Source organism: Rattus norvegicus, chromosome 13 (assembly GCF_036323735.1).
Source record: "Rattus norvegicus strain BN/NHsdMcwi chromosome 13, GRCr8, whole genome shotgun sequence".
Taxonomy (NCBI): Eukaryota; Metazoa; Chordata; class Mammalia; order Rodentia; family Muridae; genus Rattus; species Rattus norvegicus.
In genome coordinates this window covers 57,798,956-57,815,509 of record NC_086031.1, presented here as the reverse complement: position 1 = coordinate 57,815,509, position 16,554 = coordinate 57,798,956, and the positions used below count along the sequence as shown (strand labels likewise).

General features: G+C 41.0%; 2 long non-coding RNA genes across 4 annotated transcripts; one reads left to right on the top strand and one right to left on the bottom strand.

Annotated features, from left to right (window-relative positions):
• Positions 1–550: 550 nt before the first annotated feature.
• Positions 551–6,926, bottom strand: LOC120096267 (uncharacterized). 2 transcript variants are annotated; one of them, XR_010057038.1, is made up of 5 exons: positions 6,821–6,926; positions 1,979–2,107; positions 1,703–1,751; positions 1,019–1,365; positions 551–650 (listed from the first exon to the last, which is right to left on the bottom strand). It is a non-coding gene; the product is annotated as an uncharacterized LOC120096267 (long non-coding RNA). The 2 variants fall into 2 exon arrangements; XR_005492510.2 differs by lacking the exon at positions 1,019–1,365.
• On the top strand, positions 6,461–15,411 carry LOC134481506 (uncharacterized). 2 transcript variants are annotated; one of them, XR_010057037.1, is made up of 3 exons: positions 6,461–7,079; positions 7,172–7,282; positions 10,798–15,411. It is a non-coding gene; the product is annotated as an uncharacterized LOC134481506 (long non-coding RNA). The 2 variants fall into 2 exon arrangements; XR_010057036.1 differs by lacking the exon at positions 10,798–15,411 and adding an exon at positions 7,928–8,292 and having other exon boundaries at positions 6,465–7,079.
• Positions 15,412–16,554: the final 1,143 nt, after the last annotated feature.

Sequence of the window (16,554 nt, the reverse complement as noted above, 5' to 3'; positions counted from 1 at the left end):
TTCAACAGTTCCTGTAGGGCATTTGTCATCCTGGGACTCGAGATCAGCATATCTCCAGCCTCTAGGCATCAAGATTTTTTCTTTACTATTCATATGCATCACCAAGCCCACACATGGAACTTTTCTGAGGGTTGTGGGTCCTAGTAAGAGAAATACCACTTTACATTTTTAACCCCCTGTTGGTAAAGATTGAGCATCCTCCCACCCCTCATTTTCTTTTCTTGTTCAACATTTTTAATTTCCTATCTTTTAGGTTGAGTCTCTGGGCAACTGACTTCATTTTCCAAAGTGGAATATACTTTTTGTGTCTTTACCACTCTTTCTCCAGGTAGCTCTCACAACACTGTCCCTTTTATCTTGTTTCCAATCTTACTGTTATTTTAATTGGATGTATTGTATCTTAATCAATAACCCTCTGAAGTCTTAAGCATCTATTTTATGATAACTCTTCCAGTATCCTGTTAAGCCTCATCTTGAAACTTTTTTAAGAAAGGAAGAAAAAACTTAGTATCCTACAAAGACAAAGCAGGCAATGTAAACAAGTCTGTTGTTTTTTGTTTTTGTTTTCGTTTTTTGTTTTATTTTTGATTGCTGATGGATATGGAAGGGCCCAGTCCACTACAGGTGGTGCCATCCTTGGATTGGTGAACCTGGGGTGTACAAGAAAGCAAAATAAACAAGCTGTGAAGAAAAATCCAGTAAGTAGCATGTTATATAACTTTCCTTCAGGACACACTACAGCTGTAAGCTGAAACAAACCCTTTCCTCCCCAAGTTGCTTTTGGTCATGGTAATCATAAGAGACTTTGAAATAAAATAGAGAAGTGATTTTTGCAAAAACACCCAAATTTATGTAGGCATTGTATTAATTACTTTTGTTTGATGCTGTGACCTAATAGCTAGTCAGAAGTACCTTAAGGGAAGAGGAGTTCATTTTGGCTCACAGTTTGAGGGGATTAAGTCTGTCACGGAGGGGATAGTATGGTGGTGGGCATCTTCAGGAAGTTTGGAGTGTGTACCTGACAGCCTCCACCTTCCATCATGGTGGAACAGGAAGCAGAGGTGAATGCTGGTGAACAGGAAGCAGAGGTGAATGCTGGTGAACAGGAAGCAGAGGTGAATGCTGGTGAACAGGAAGCAGAGGTGAATGCTGGTGAACAGGAAGCAGAGGTGAATGCTGGTGAACAGGAAGCAGAGGTGAATGCTGGTGTACAGGAAGCTGAGGTGAATGCTGGTGTACAGGAAGCAGAGGTGAATGCTGGTGTACAGGAAGCAGAGGTGAATGCTGGTGTACAGGAAGCTGAGGTGAATGCTGGTGTACAGGAAGCAGAGGTGAATGCTGGTGAACAGGAAGCAGAGGTGAATGCTGGTGTACAGTGTGTACAGTGGTGTACAGTTTTTTTTTTTGCTTTCAGTCTTGGACCTCACCTTATAGAGGGAATAAAAGATTCACTTTCAGGGTGGATCTTCCCTCTTTAATTTTGAACCTTTCTGGAAAGATCCCTATACAAAACACCAGAGCTGTGTTTCCATAGTGATTCTAAATCCTGTCAGATTGACTGTGAAGATTAACCTCCCCACACAGGCAGTTACTTTCAGGCATACCTAAAATCCCACATGTATATTTCTTTGTTCTCCTCTTTTGAATTCACAATCACTTTTAGAGAAGGAGATATTTATGATATTAAATGGAAATATATCACCTTAAAGGGCTCTGGCCATTTCCCAAATGTCTTATCGGGTCATCTGCACCTATGATGAGAGAGAAGTCATGGAGAAGCTGATGCAGTTTCAGGGTTCTGGAAACAGATCTACAGAGTAAGGGACCTACCCATGAAGGAGACAGTTCCACTGGCCTCCCCTCCCTCTACTGAAATCACATCTATTTCAAGCACGAAGACATTATTGAACATTTCTTGACAAATCAGTGATAGGGACTATTGTGGAATTTCCTTTTTCTTTGCTCTGCTGGAACTTACCTTACAACACGACAGAAGAACAAACAGGTAGGTGGTATGAGGCTTTGTGAAGAACGTGGTAGGAAGGGAGTCCATTAGAGGCATCAAGGACAGCTGCTGAGATGTTGACAGCATGGAAGGGAGCAAGGGCTGCAGGAAGAACGAAGGCTGGTTGCAGACTTGAGGCAGGTCTTGAGGCATGAATGAGCACAGCCAACCTAACTGGCAGCAGAGGGGCTGGTGGGAGGGGGGCCAGCGAACAGGCAGCAGTGATGGGGTTAGAGATGGAAGCATGGCTACAAGTTGCCCTGAAGAGTTTGACATGTTCCCTAAAACTAGTGGGTACCATTAGGCTGGATCTATGCAGAAAAGTGACAAACTCATTTATATTTTAAAGACACAACGACTTCTGGATTGTCATGGTTATAATTACACTCTCCCCCAACCTTCAGAATCTCCCAGATTTGTCAGAGGGAAGAAAGAAACTATGAGTCTTTGAAAATTCTATGTAATCCACTCAGCTAAGAAACAGTTTAAATATTGTCAACTCTGCTTAGAGCTGTTCCTACACCAAAGCATCACTATGCTACTATATTCTGGGGGCGAAGCTAGGCTCTGCCTGGATAATTTCTGAAAAACATTTTTTCTCTTTTATTCCCACAGTGGCGTGGAACATTCACCATGTATCAACGTTTCTCCATGGGACTTTGCCCCCTGATGAGAACAGAGCTAAGACTCAGTAAATAACTATTTTATCTTAAAGTGGAAAGGCAGCTCTGCTCTGGGACACTTATTATTGAAAGAATGATAGTACAAAGCTAGATAATAATATAGTTTGTACTTTCAGAAGTTCCTGTGTTGAGCCTCAGGGTCTTCAGAAAGCAAGGGCTTATGCATAGATTTTGGGAACACTGATTCTAGAACATGTTTTCTTATTATTTCCATTTGGGAACCCCTCAGCTGGTTTAGAAAGCCTTATAGGGTTTAGAAACTAGAAGTGTTTAAGCTTTAAAATAATCTGACTAAACAATTAATTTTTTGAAAGCTAGAATAGTTTACATTTGAAGTATTCAACTTGTGTTCTTCATACCTAGAAACAAGTAGGTGACCTGTGAGCATCTTATGTCAACTGGTTAATACACTAGTTCTTTGACACCTTCATCTTGGTTCCATAATCCTTAGGCGTGAAGAGAAACAGACTTTATATTTAAATAAAAATGCTAATTCAGGTAGACTGCACTGCTAATTATGAAGTACACTTTTTGTATCAAGAAGAGATGTTTCTGGAGTGAGCTATTCAGCTGCCTTTGGGAATTTACTAAAGGCAACGTAAATGACTGGGTCATCTTCAGGAAATTAAAATCTGCAAGGTGGGGGTTGGGGATTTAGCTCAGTGGTAGAGCGCTTGCCTAGGAAGTGCAAGGCCCTGGGTTCGGTCCCCAGCTCCGAAAAAAAGAACCAAAAAAAAAAAAAAATCTGCAAGGTGCTGTATGTGATTTTGAGCAGAAGCATCATGCTTGCCTCTTCACATCTCTTTATAAATCAGATTGTAACTGGCAAGATCAAGAGTGACCAATAGAATTCATTTTGTGTGCCAGCCTTCTTCACTCATCATAGTTAGAACAAATACTAGACACAGGAACATTCTGAATGTCTGTCCCTGACCTGTTGGAGAAAGTATAGTGTTGGGAGAGCAGCTTCCACTATGGTCAGAGTCAGGCTAGAGCGGTGGTTCTGTCTGTCTAGTGTTGGTATCCTGATACAGTTTCTCATGTTGCAGTGACTTCCAACCATAGATTATTTTTTTTTCTATTTTATAACTTTAATTTTGTCACTGTTATAAATTGTAAGTAAATACCTGATATGCAGGATATCTGATAAGGGACCCCTGTGAAAGGATCAGTCAACTCAAAATGAAGTCAAGATTCACAAGTTGAGAACCACCAGGCGAAAGGCTGTTGAACGAACTCATGGGCTCTGATTCAGTCCTTACCAAAGACTGGCATGTTTGTGGGATTTCACATACCCTGTCTACCTTTTAAAGTTTTAAATTTCCTTTTAATTTACCTTAATTTTTAATTTTTAAAGTCTATTTGGTTAATTTGAAATATTAAAATTTTGAAGTGTGTGTGTGTGTGTGTGTGTGTGTGTGTGTGTGTGTATCACCATGGTAATCAGAAGAGAATGCTGGATCCCCTGTAGCTGTAGTTACAAGTGCTTGTGAAGAACTGGATATTGGATATGTTGTTGGGACCCAAACAGATCAGTTCTCTGCAAGAGCAGCTAACACTTGCTGAGCCATACTTTCACCCCGTAGTTTATTTATAACATGTATTTTATTTTACTTTGTATGTGCGTCACATATTATGAATGTGCATATGTGTGATACATGTATGTGCATGTATGAGTCGGGTCAGAAATCAACCTTGAATGTTGTTACTCAAGAGCCATACAAGTTGTGTTTTGAAACAGAGTCTCTCAGTGAGACCTGAGGCTCACTGAATTAGAGTGACTGGCTGATTCCTAGTAGCACAGTTCAGTTCATTTGTATCTGCTCAGAACAGATTAGCAAATCCTGCCAAGTCTGTCATTTTAGGTGCTGGGGATCAAACACAGGTTCTCATGCTTGTGGGGCTACCTCCTTACCAACTTTTCCATCTCCTCAGCCCCTGGCTTTTAAAATTATACCCATCTGATTCTGTTACAAACTGATATCATCTCAATGTGATTTTTTTGTTTATATCTCCTTGATGATAAAAGACGAAAAGTTTTGGAAAATGCAAATTTTGTGTGGCTTTCCTACAATTTCTGCATACGCGATCCTGTCATGAACTGATAGCTTTCCTTCTTTCCTTCACATCTGGATGTTTTAATTTCTTGCTTAACTGCTTGGCTGGAGCTGCAGCACAACGAGGTTCAGCATGTGCACCATCGTCTCTGTCTTCTTCCCACTCAGGGAGATGTTCTCAGTCTTTCACTGCTAAGCACCATGTTGACTGTTTGGAGAGATTTCTGCTCAGTGGGTTGTGTCTCCACTATTTCTGGTTTATGCTTTAAATCATGGAGGGATATAACAATTTGCCATGTGCTTCTTCATTGAGTGATCATATGACTCTTTAATAGTAGTAATATATCTCACAATTGGGTTCCCAGGGACATATTCTTTTTGGGGGGCGCAGTGTATAACCTTAGGTATGGTTGCTGCCTGCTGTGCTGCCTGCTGTGTCACTTCCTTCTTGTGTGTGTGTGTGTGTGTGTGTGAGAGAGAGAGAGAGAGAGAGAGAGAGAGAGAGAGAGAGAGAAAGAGAGAGAGAGAGAGAGAGAGAGAGAGAGAGAGAGAGAGAGAGAGGTGGAGAACAGAGATTGATGCCAAATGTCTTATCAAGTATCTTATTTTATCCTTCCTTCCTTCCTTCCTTCCTTCCTTCCTTCCTTCCTTCCTCCCTTCCTTCCTTCCTTCCTGGCTGTCCTGTTGCCTACTCTGTAGAGCAGACTGGCCTCAAACTCACAGAGATCCACCTACCTCTACCTCCTGTGTGCTGTCAAGTATCTTCTTTAACCACCCTCCACCTTAAGTTTTAAGACAGGGTCTCTTACTGAAGCTGGACCTCATCTTTTGAGTAGACTGGCTAGTCAGCCCTCACTGAAGATTCTCCTGTCTCCACCTCCCCAGAGCTTGGGGAAGCACATAGTGTAGCACTTTGCTTTTTACACAGGTTTAGAGATCTGAATCAGGTCCTCAAGCTTTTGTGGCAAGTATTTTAAAGTCCCCTCCTTCTCCATCATAATAGTATTTCTCTCCTTGCTTTCTCTCTCTGGTGTCTTCAGGGAGTCTCTGAAACTGACTAGATTCACCAGATCCTGCCTTGCCAGAGTAAGAAAAGTTAAGTGGCAAAGAAATGTCATTGACAAGCAAAACTGCAAAAGAAACTCTTGCTTGAGACAGGAAAAGTTTCCTAGCAGCAGAAACCAGCTGGAAGAGGTTTAGACTGACTGAGGCTATTCAAAAGACATTCTCCACCCTGGTGGCCTTCTTGTAGGCTACACAGTATACACCGGGTTCCCATATTTTATAAGCTGTTGCCTGTGCTGGAGTGGGCTTTGGTGATGTAACTGACTTTGAGTCATTTCTGCTTCTGTAATAACTTCAGTAAAACTCATTGGTTCATCAAGTTGGACTTTGGTAGTATATGTACTTTGGTCTGTCACAGGCTTGCTGTCTGGGGTGAGTAGATGTGTGTTGTATCTCCTGAGGAAAATTTTTGTCACACAACTCCCATCCCCTCCCCTCCCCTCCCCTCCCCTCCCCTCCCCTCCCCTCCCCTCCCCTCCCCTCCCCTCCCCTCCCCTCCCCTCCCCTCCCCTGTCCTCCTTTTTGTTCCTTTCCTCACTTCCTCCGTCCCCTGGTAATAATAAAAAACGGGCACAAAAGGGTTCCTGCGAGTTCCCACTCCTTGCGAATCCACGCGCTTTAGCTGTTTCTCTGTTACTGCTTTCACACACTGTCCCCCTGGCCGTTGTTACCATGCCTGACACACAAATCACGTTCTGCGGGCTGTGCTAGTGTGGCCCTATGCCATGCTAGCCCCAAGCCATGCTAGCCCCAAGCATTCTATAGCCTAGCATGGCTTCCTGTCACAGACTCTGTTCACACTCTCAACTACCGGGTGAAATCATTTCTCAACAAACTGGGACCCAACAACCAGATTTATATGTTAAATGCTCAACGCACAATACATCCACACAATTAAGTTACAGTCAATCGATAAGGATATAAGCCGCCCACCTAGATAAGATATAATTTGCTCATCCAGACACACAAAGTCCTGTACACATCCATCCCTTAAGAATAGTCATAGCAACCTGTAAATGTGCAGAGAGAAATCTTAACATCTGCGGCCATGTTCTCTCGGCTGTGCCTTCCCCTCTTTCTGGCCTCCTCTGCCTCTTTAAAACTTTTCTCCCGCCCATTCTTCCTTCTCATCCAATGACAGGCCTCGTTCTATCCTGTACCTGCCTTCACCTGCATAATGACATCAACCTACAGACTAGGTTACCAAGTAAACCAGGCTGACCTCAAGCTTTTCCTTCTCCTTCCCGGTCATTCACTGATGGGATACATGTATGTCCTACCATGCTTACCTTGAGAGTATTTTGTCAAGTTTTGCTCCTATATTTTCTGATATTAGTCTGCTCGTTGTTTTCTTTGTTCAGCGTTTTGTTTGCTCTTTCTCTCATGTCTACTGGCCACACAGAATGACTTGGAAGTGGACACTCACTGCTTACTTTTTTGAGAGGAGGAAAGCAAATGTGTGTACAAACTCGGTGAGTGTTCTTGTTTATTTTTCATACAAAGAGCCATATCTTGGCTGATTAAAAATTTGATTTTACGACTGTCAGTGCTGAGAAGGCTGTTTTGCTTAAATTCAAAGCACAATATGGTAGAAAAGTATGTTTAGGGTCACTTCTTTCTGAAGTGTTGGAATTCTGTCCTAAACTCATGCCAAAATTCACTTAACAGTTTTTTGAAACTCAGGTCAAGCGATCTACTCAGCAATTATCACGTTATATTATGCTCACACATATGGTCCCAGATGGCAGTTTTCATGCAAGTGTATAATTAATGTGCTTTGACCATACCCTCTGGACCACATGGCCTTCCTCTCCCTGATCTTCCCTTTCTCATGAATCCCCTGCTGCCCTGGTCTGACATCCACGTTGTTTGTACACATAGGATCTTACGTATCTATAAAATTCAGGATCCACAAAGAGATGGTTGTTTTTCTGAGAATATACTTTGCTCTTCCCAAGGGTGCTGGGGATCACATTAAAATTCTCATGCTTGTTCAGCTCAGCAGGTGCTGGACTGACTGAGCTCTCTCCCTGCCCATTACACCCATTCTCTATCTTAAGACTATAATCTTGAGTCTCTGCTTATTTTTCTATTTTGTTATCTTTTCTCTCTCATAGGTTCAATGTCATCAGGAGTCAGCCAGTGTTTCCCTCCCCAAAGTTTATGAGCATGCTTAATCATTATCAGCTACCAGAATCATCAAGCCGATGGATTCCCTTTGACTTTCTGTCCAGGCCACACTCTGGCCACTCTTCTAAACAGTGTTACTGCCTTGTGTTCACGTTTTGTTTGGAATTGAAACTTGGTAAATCGTAAATAGAACTGGGAGCTTCCATGCCACCAATGGTTCACTTCTAAACACATGGCAAACTGGCATCTGCTCCCAGGGACCACAGTAGAATTGCCTTTCCTGATGCTCTCAGTGTTTTCCTAGATTTCACACTCAGTTATTAAAGCCACAATTTTTCTTGTTCTTATTTCACTAGGGTTTCGATAGCATTTACTATTGCTGACTACCTTTTGAGATGGATTTCTGGATTTCCTCTGGCCTTTTCTTTTTATTGACATTGACACCCCTTCCCCCATACAAATATCCCCACCACATCCCCACACCCCCCCTTTGGCTTACTTCTCTCTCTCTTTTTTTTAAAGGTTTATTTACTTACTATATGTAAGTACACTGTAGCTGTCTTCAGACACACCAGAAGAGGGCATCAGATCCCATTACAGATGGTTGTGTGCCACCATGTGGTTGCTGGGATTTGAACTCAGAACCTCTGGAAGAGCAGTCAGTGCTCCTAACCACTGAGCCATCTCTCCAGTACTGGCTTACTTCTCAAAATATTATTGTTCCTCAAGTCTCAGACTAGGGTGTTCTTTTATCCATATTATATTACCAATAATCTTAAAATTATTTTACTATACTACCAATTTTTCATAAACTTTGAAACCAGCATTCTCATCTCTCCACCCATCTGTATCCACTTGGTTTGCTCATGAACATCTCATTTCAAACTTGTATCAAGTTAAGCATGTCTTGTAGAACAAGTATTTACTATGTGTCCATGATATGTAATTTCGAAGATTCATGGAACACTTGCTCAATACCTTTTATTCTTTCTATTTTCATTTTAAATGGACACATATCAATTATACATAGCTATAGGTTATGGTGCAATATTTTTTTAACATTTTTATATTTGGCATATCTATCGCCAAAGACCTTTATAATTTCTTTGTGTTGTGAGTACTCATTATCCTGTCTTCTATCTATTTTGCAATATTCAATTAAGCCATCATCTGATTACAGAGAGAAACATTCTGTTTATTCCGCATTTCACAGGTCAGTGAGATGGATAATTATGTATCTATTCAATGTGCTAAAATCCTAGTTTTTTTTTTTTGACAATGAAGCTCCTTCTAAACTCTAATTTTAAACTGTTCTTAAATCAGGTCATTTATATGTTAGGATATATGACACAAGACATGATATAGATAGGCATGTCATAGTAATCATAAGATATGCCTATCTTACGATAGATATTTCTATCATATCCATATATGCACATCCAAAATCCTGTTAATTTTTTTTCTCTTCAGTTTGTTAGATCGCTGAAGTTTGGGTTTGTACTATTTCTTATTGTGATGGAGGTCTGTATTATTTCTTACTGTGATGGAAATGGCACCTAACTAGTTTTCCTATTTCCTCACCTTCCCTTTCAATGCTCTTTATTACCGCCCCTCTAATACTGTGACATTCACAGTGTTGCAGGGACTCTCTGTTGCCTTAGCTTGACACATTAAAGAATCAGCTTTTGAGCACAACTATCTCCCAGCATTGGCTATATACTCTCTTGTATAAGTGTTAGGTTTGTCAATGAATTCTATCCTGTATGTGTACAAGTATAAATATAAATTAACACTTAGTATCAATTCTGGTGTCACTGCATAACCATCCCTTTACATTTATGGTTGTCTTTAACAGAACAGCTCGTTTTCATCAGCTGTTGAAAATCTACCTGGGTGGTTTGAAACTTTGTAGCCTCTGGTCAGGGCTCACTTCCTAATTTTATCTCAAGCTATATGGAGAAAGGCGTCAGACTCTGGAATATGTCTGCTCTCTGCATCTTGCTTAAGCTCTGCTTTAGTGTTTGAAGTAAGGGTGAGGAATTAGGAAGGCATTCATCATCTAATCAAGGCTAATTATGATGGTCATTGCTGATGTGATTTCTGTAGGCTTCACCTGACTTCCCAATCCCATGCCAAAATCTTGGAAGAATAGCTTCATCTTATTCTGATATACCTGTCATTATTTTTTTTCAAATACCTTCTCTGGGTTGGGCATACCATTTCCTAGGCTTATGTCTGTATGGGTGACCTTATGGTTTCTGCCTTTTTTTTCTATCTTTATGTCCTTCATGTGGAGCTACCAAAGTTCCAAGTCTTTCTTCCATATGTTCTGACTTTGTAAGGAAATTTTGCTCCCGGCCCAATTATTCCCAGTTACAAGCTATACTAGTGTTACTTCGGGATTTTCCAAATAGATTAGTCCAACAGATGTATAGCCTCCAGAAAACTGTATCCAAGAACACAGCATTTGTCTCCTTGCTTGGTTATTCTGTTAAGCTTGAATATTCTCATGGAGAGAATAAAAGATAACAAGGACATGAATACACTGGCTCACAAAGCCATCTTATGATGCTGATACTAGGATGATACAGGAGGCAGTGAATATGTTTAAATTTAACCGTACACCTATGGTGTGCCTCAGAAGAGTAAAACCCTTACTTCTTCAGAAATATGCACTTAAAATGACAGATTCATATTGAGTCTGTTTTATCACAAATAGTTCCATAATTTAAATATGGCAGATAATGGGGACTGCATAGGATGCTATCTAGAAGGATGTATGCATATGGCTCTAAATTGTGTGTTTATTTCTTCTACACATGTCTCCATTTAATACATCATTGGCTGAAATTTAAAGGTGGACCCAAGATCCATTTCCAATACGTGCTGGTAAGTTTCCCATCTTGAAAGTGAGACAGGAACACATCCATCACGATATTCTTCTTTTCTTATGGCCAACACCTTTACTCTTGTAACGTAAGGTTTCACAAAGAGTTCCCCAAATAAAGGTAGATCAAAAGTGGTTAGGTACTTAACCTTGGTAGTCATGGGTAGTCACATAACTCAGTCTTCAACTGTCAATTTGGTAAAGTAGACAGGGTCCTATCTAACCTTAGTAGGTCCTAGTACCATGTAGTCCTCTCTTCCATAACTTCCAATTAGGACTCTTTTTGATGGTAGTACACAAGAAGAGAATAGCTCCAAGAAGCTCCATAGACCATGATGAAAATCTCTCAGCTAACCATTGTTCTGATCCTCCATGAACTCTGTAAGTCTGACTTTGCTCCGTTTCCTTGTACTTCCAGCATGCCCCACATTTGACCATGTGGGGAAAGCAGTTATTAAGAACCCAGTGTGAGCCATGCCAGCTGGATGTAATTTTTAGAGTATGGCTTTCATCCTCTATTTTCGGAAGGCATTCTAGTCAGTTTCCAGTTGGTCAGCATTCCTGAGACACGTGGTTCATCAGAGGTCACTCACAGGGCCGGCCCGGGCGTGAGAAGGAGGCATCCTACACACGGGTCTTTCAAAGGAAAGCAACGCTGTTTTAACTGAGATGCCACCAAGTTCTGTTACACTGCAGCTGCCATCCTGCAGCTCGGATTTCTCTAAACATTGCTAAGAGCCAGGGTAAGGGATTATCAAAGTATTACGAGTTATTTCAGAAATGCTTGGAATGGTGCGCTTGTTATTCAAGGAACTTGCTTGGTACTAGCTGACATATTCTCAGATGAAAGACGCTGGGTCCAAAGTAGATAAACCTTTTATCATACAATGATTTGCAACAGATGCAAAAATCCCCTTCCTCTTTTCCCAGATGCCGTTTCTACATTCAGGATGATCTATACTCACATTCTCAGCAAAGGATTGAATGTGACAAAAATGCTTCTTTCTGGATTTCATCTTTCACCAAGGGAAAGTTTTCATACAGTGAAATGTGCACAGCTCTGGGGGGGTCTGTATAATTCACTGAGCTTTGATAACTGTATATTCCTGGGTTATTATTTACAAGGAAGATACAGATATTTCTCTTACCCCAGCAAATTTGCCCATTCATATTTATATTCTTCCCACTTCCTGTAGGCAAGTGTTTACGTGTTTTTCTGTCAGCACATATTTTTGCCTATTCCGGAACTTTGGGTGTGTAAGCCCAAGCAATGTGTCCTCTTGCACATCTGTGTTCTGTTCTTTGGTTCATTGTCAGGCTTTCGCCGTTGGGCATATTGCTGCACAGATTAGTAGCTTTCTGAGTTTGTGCAATCTGTGAGTAATTTTTTTCCCCCTCACAAGATGTGAGAAATCTCCAGCTATGACCTAAAGTATTTGTTTCTTCTCATTCGTTTTCTCAGGTCACTTCATCTTGTCCTGAATGCCGCTGAAACTTCCTTTTTCTTCTTTTCTCCAGAGTGGGCTTCTGATAGTTTAATCTGAAGTTCATTAACTTATTTTACAAGTTTGCATTCATTCACTGGAACATGGTTAATTTATTTAATTATTCATTTTGTGGGTGTGTGTGTATGTTGAGGGGTACAGTGTGTGTGTGTGTGTGTGTGTGTGTGTGTGTGTGTGTGTGTGTATGTACATGTTCATGTGCATGCAATGTATATGTGTATGCCAGAGGTCTATGTCTAGTGGCTTTCTCAAATACTCTCCACATTTTTTTGGATACAGGTAATTCTGATGAACCTGGACATTGCTTATTCAACCAGACTGGTTGGTTAGTGCGTCCTGTACTCTGTCCTATATCTTCTGCTATCCCTAATATACAGATAGATGAGTCTGTGTCTGGTTTATTTATTTTTAGTGTGTGTGTCTATATGTGTGCATAGGTGGGTGTGTGTGCGCTTGTGAGTGTGTGAGTACACGCTCAGGCACACATATACCACAGCACACATATAGAGGTCAGAGGGCAACTCTCAGGCGTTGCTCCTCTCCTGCTACCTTGCCGAATCTGGGAATCCAATTTAGGTCATTTCCTCTGTGCACACACATTTCAACAGCCTGTTCCTGGCTTTATATGTAGGTGTTAGAGATCTAAATACAGGTACTCATGTTTGTGAGATAAGTACCTTACCAAGCTATGAACTGGTCAGGCTCCCATTAAAAGCTTGCAATAACTCTATTGTCTTCCTTTCCTGTAAGCTGTTTGGTTTAGTGAAAACTTCAGTTATTGGCTTACCGCCTTTGTATTGTTGGTCATCTGTTTTGTTATAACATATTTCTGGAAAGTTCTGAAGGTTTTCTAAGCCCTTCTAATTGATAGGATTCAGATTCCAAACTTCTTCCCTATGTGTAGCAAATAGTTCTCTCTCTCTCTCTCTCTCTCTCTCTCTCTCTCTCTCTCTCTCTCTCTTTCTCTTTTTCCCCCTTGAGATAGCATCCCATGCTTCTCAGACTGGTCTTAAACTTGTTTATTTCTCTGAGAATGACCTAGAACTTCTGTTCTTCCTGACACCCACCTCCTGATTATAAATATGTCCCCATAGCAAGTATGTGGTGTTGGGGGTTGAGCGCAGGACTTCATGCATGCTAGGCAAGCACTTTACCAACTGAGTTACATCCCAATCTCCACAGCAAATAAAATTCTTACTCGGTTCTTTTATATTTCCTGCTATTTTTTCTTTTCTCTCTTTTTTTTCTTACAAGGTTTTGGAGTTTATCTCTGTTAAGCATAGTTTTGGAGGAAGAGCCAAGAATTTATAACAATTTATATGTAGCTTTTGGAGGCCATTTATTGGGCAGAGCTGAAGTCTGCTCTCTGGCTTCTTAATTTAATGATGTGCCTTTCCGTCTGAGTTTTCTGTACCCTGAATCACATGTGCACTGGGAAGTGTTCCCAGGAGAAAGGCAGGGAAATGTGGACCTCACTCAATAAATGGAGTTTGTTATATTCAAAAATTTAACCTTCACTGGAAGGTACTTTACATAATACCAAAGGAGAAAGGCAAACAAAAATCCAGCTACACTCCCTTTGATCTACAATGATGAGCTGCCTGCAAGATACACTGATAAAATAGTGAACTGTATTTTTCCTTTGTTCTGTTGAGATAGGGTCTCACGGAGACTGCAATGGCCTCAGATGCACTACACAGCTAAGTATGACCTTAAGCTCCTATCTGCCTCAAGTTCCTGGGTGTTAGGATTACAAGCAAGTGCTAGCACAGCTTTAAACAGTTTATTCTTTGGAATGCATTGAGAGAGAGAGAGAGAGAGAGAGAGAGAGAGAGAGAGAGAGAGAGAGAGAGAGAGAGAGAGAGACTTCTAGGAGTTCAGTCTAATTCAAAGCACTCTGTAATTACTAAACCTGAGTTTAATCTTAAAACAATTACTTTTTGGAAATGGTCAAATAAATATTTATATTATTTATTTTCCTCCTTGGCCTCATCTTTTCTCTTTTATCCAAAAAGATTTTTTTTATTCTTATTTTCCCCCTACACTGCAGCCTTTTTACCTTCAAGTTCCTCCCACCCCAGCCTCTCTCCCCGTTCCTCACCACTTTTACTAGAATGCTCCTTGACTTACAAATTCACCATATATTGAAAGTATCCTAAGTAGAAAATGCATTTAGAATACTTAACCTACAAGCATCCTGGCTTAGCATCACAGCACCATGTAGAATTTAGGCCGTTTTAGCTTTATGACAGCGTGGCTCATTGGCAGGTGTGGCTGGCTCGTGTCGCAAACAATCAGCCCAAGAAAGGATCTAAATTCAAAATGCGAAGTACGGTTGTATTGAATACCTGTTGCTTTCTTACCCCCATAGAGTTAAAGGATTTGAGTTGCACTATCACAGACTGGGCACTATGTTAGACTATTTGCTTTTCTTTTCTTTTCTTTTTTTTTAACAAAGAAAAACAAGTGTTTATTTCTCTACCTTCTTCCTAAAAGGCAGGTACTCAAAACTATATGGGGATGAACCAATAGGAACGCTAGACTTATAAGTAATAAGTCATGCAATATGTGGGGTATTTATGTGGAAACAAATTCCCAAGGACTTTTAGTTCATGTAAGTTCAATCTTTACATTATTATGAGAATGTATTTATTTTATTTTTTTTCTGTCCACTTCTTTTTTTTTTTTTTATTTATTAACTTGAATATTTCTTATATACATTTCGAGTGTTATTTCCTTTCCCGGTTTCCGGGCAAACATCCCCCTAATCCCTCCCCCTCCCCTTCTTTACGGGTGTTCCCCTCTCCATCCTCCCCCCATTGCCGCCCTCCCCCCAACAATCTAGTTCACTGGGAGTTCAGTCTTAGCAGGACCCAGGGCTTCCCCTTCCACTGGTGCTCTTTCTAGGATATTCATTGCTACCTATGAGGTCAGAGTCCACGGTCAGTCCATGTATAGTCTTTAGGTAGTGGCTTAGTCCCTGGAAGCTCTGGTTGCTTGGCATTGTTGTACATATGGGGTCTCGAGCCCCTTCAAGCTCTTCCAGTTCTTTCTCTGATTCCTTCAACGGGGGTCCTATTCTCAGTTCAGTGGTTTGCTGCTGGCATTCGCCTCTGTATTTGCTGTATTCTGGCTGTGTCTCTCAGGAGCGATCTACATCCGGCTCCTGTCGGCCTGCACTTCTTTGCTTCATCTATCTTGTCTAATTGGATGGCTGTATATGTATGGGCCACATGTGGGGCAGGCTCTGAATGGGTGTTCCTTCTGTCTCTGTTTTAATCTTTGCCTCTCTCTTCCCTGCCAAGGGTATTCTTGTTCCCCTTTTAGAGAAGGAGTGAAGCATTCACATTTTGATCATCCGCCTTGAGTTTCATTTGTTCTAGGCATCTAGGGTAATTCAAGCATTTGGGCTAATAGCCACTTATCAATGAGTGCATACCATGTGTGTTTTTCTGTGATTGGGTTAGCTCACTCAGGATGATATTGTCCAGTTCCAACCATTTGTCTATGAATTTCATAAACTCGTTGTTTTTGATAGCTGAGTAGTATTCCATTGTGTAGATGTACCACATTTTCTGCCCAACGACAAAACGCCTGAGTTAAAGTATGAAAGGGTTTGGAGGGAGGCTCCTGGTTTCCAAGACTTTGTTTCCTGGTTGTTTTGCCTTGCTGTCTTTGGTGAGGTAGCATGACACAGCAGAGGTGGATAAGCAGGTAAGTGTGGTTTGTGGCAGACAGGAAACAAAGAGAGAAGGAACAATTATATTGAGCTCCCAACACCGTCTCCAATGGTGTGTCTCCCAACTTCCTCCCACAAGGACCTGTCTCCTAAAGATTCTACCACCTTTAAGCAGTTCCAAAGCTTCCAGCTGGAATTGCAGGCTATAGCACTATAGATCCCTATTTAAAATACGTTAGACATATTTACAGGAATTACCTTCGAATACCATTTTTGCATATCTTCAATGCTATTTCATCATTGATGGGTTGTTTTGATTTTGATAGTCAGAAGTTACCTAGTATGGGCTCCAAGGAATCAAGTGGCTGATAACGCTTGATATTGAAATTTTGGAGAATTCAATTGGATATGATAGGGGGAAAGAGCTTTGTTTTTATTTTTATTTTTTTAATACAACCAGGCTGCCTGCCTCAGAGCTTTTTCTGCTTATCGTCATCACAGAAGCATGACTGGTTTAGTGACCATCAGGAAGATGCTATGAAC